General features: G+C 47.6%; 1 protein-coding gene across 2 annotated transcripts in view; it reads right to left on the reverse strand.

Moving 5' to 3' along the window:
• Nucleotides 1-2,046, reverse strand: part of LOC108247817 (ras and Rab interactor 2) — a 29,126-nt gene that overhangs the window by 19,240 nt on the left and 7,840 nt on the right. The window lies entirely within an intron of this gene.

Below are 2,046 nucleotides of genomic sequence, written 5' to 3' on the forward strand. Positions count from 1 at the left end.
GAGTCCAGGCTGAGGGTTTGAGTCCAGGCTGAGGGTTCAAGTCCAGGCTGCAGGTTCGAGTCCAGGCTGAGGGTTCGAGTCCAGGCTGCGGGTTCGAGTCCAGGCTGCAGGTTCGAGTCCAGGCTGAGGGTTGGAGTCCGGGCTGAGGGTTGGAGTCCGGGCTGAGGGTTCGAGTCCAGGCTGCGTGTTTGAGTCCAGGCTGCGGTGGTTCTGATGCCTCATCCAATCAAAGGCAGGTTCTAATGTAGTTCTCCTTCTTCTTTATTTCATCCACTTTAGTACCACAGCATGATGGTGCCACCACCATGCCTGACAGTTTGTTTCTGTCAAATAAATCCTTTCTATGCTGGCAGAAAACCGACCAGCTGCATTTATACCTACAGTCCTGAAGTCCTGAAGTCCTGCAGTCCCGAAGTCCAGGGACGGTTTGAGAACCTCTGAGGTTCAGGAACAGAACTGCTGTTTTATTGTTTATCCTGTGTTTTCAGATCCCTCCCAGGGATTTCAAACTCCCCTCAGATCCTCTGGATTCCTCTCATCGATGATCTTCGTCCCACGGTGCGAACAGGAGACGGAGTCTGACCGCAGGGCGGCGTCACCCCCCCGCCGTTTCAGATTTTGTTTGGTAAAATACAGACACTTTTACTTCGTGCAACATTCGTTTCCACATTTTCACCACTAGGAGGCGCCCTTTCCCAAAGATTTCTCTGCAAACTGCGCCACAGACTCCAGACCACTTCGGATTAATGTCTTTGTCATTCCTTAAACACTTCAGCCAGAGGACCAGAGGACCGTTCTCGTCTTTTTATTTGTCCTGGTGGAGAATTTCACTCGAAGCTTCAGTTTAAAACTTTTGCATCTGATTTAATTATTATGCCTTTAAAAGCATTTATCTGGTTGTTGACGTAAAAAACTTCAGGATTAAAAACAGCTCGTTGTTCTACAAACCTTCATGTTTTTCCTGTCATGTTTCTACCTTTAGTTTGAATACTTGGATTTATTTATGTGAAGCACCGATGAGGCGACGACGTGAGGAATTCCTGAGCTGTAAACTGAAGGTCTTTAGCCGACAGCTTCTGAAACTAAAACTAAAAGAAGCTGAGAGCAGGAACCCAACAGTTTTGGGTTCCACATTAAATAAAAGCTTCACGAGACGAGACAGATTCCTGCAGAACGAGATATTAATATTCTGTCACTTTAGGTTTTATATCCAGACCAGAGCAAAAAAACACTGTGTCGTTATTTACTAAACAAAAATAAAATGTTTATGGAAAAACATCCCGACCCAACAGAACCTGGTTCCAGCTCCCGACCCAACAGAACCTGGTTCCAGCTCCTGACCCAACAGAACCTGGTTCCAGCTCCCGACCCAACAGAACCTGGTTCCAGCTCCTGACTCCAGAATCAGCCCAAACCATCAGCCCTCCACCACCGTGCTGACAGCTGCAGTGCATTCTGGGTAAACATCTGTCCTCTGCTCTGGTTCTGCTCCAGAAGTCTTCTGGTTCCTTCAAGTCGAGCTGCCATGTTGTTTTTAGAGAGAAGAGGCTTTAACCTTTAACCTTTGACCTGCTGACTGAGGCCTGTAGAGTCTGAGATGGAGCTCATTGCACGGTCTGACCTTCAGGGTGAAGCTGTCTTAAATGTTTCCTCCTGTGAATAATCTTCCTCTCTGTAGAACGATGGACTCGAAATGACCTTTGACCCTTCCCAGATGGATTCTCTGAGGTCATTGCTGATGTCTTTCCGGCCGCCCTGGTGTTCTGTTAACTCACACCTGGCGCTCCGGAGCAGCAGAACCTCAGCAGAACCTCAGCAGAACCTCAGCAGGTTCTGATCCTGAAGCTGGAACCAGTTTTTCATTTTGGCTTCACTTCTGTTTAATAAACAGTGATTTTCGTTTCTCTGATCGTCTGCAGCTACGTTTAGATTTTCACTGTAAACTTTCTTTAAAAGCCCAAACTGAGGTGAGGCTGGTTTGAACTCTGCTCTGACCGCAGATCCTTGAATCTGTCGTTTTGTACGGCGGTAAGAATCCGGGGGGGG

The sequence above is a fragment of the Kryptolebias marmoratus genome, linkage group LG3 (assembly GCF_001649575.2).
Source record: "Kryptolebias marmoratus isolate JLee-2015 linkage group LG3, ASM164957v2, whole genome shotgun sequence".
NCBI lineage: Eukaryota > Metazoa > Chordata > Actinopteri > Cyprinodontiformes > Rivulidae > Kryptolebias > Kryptolebias marmoratus.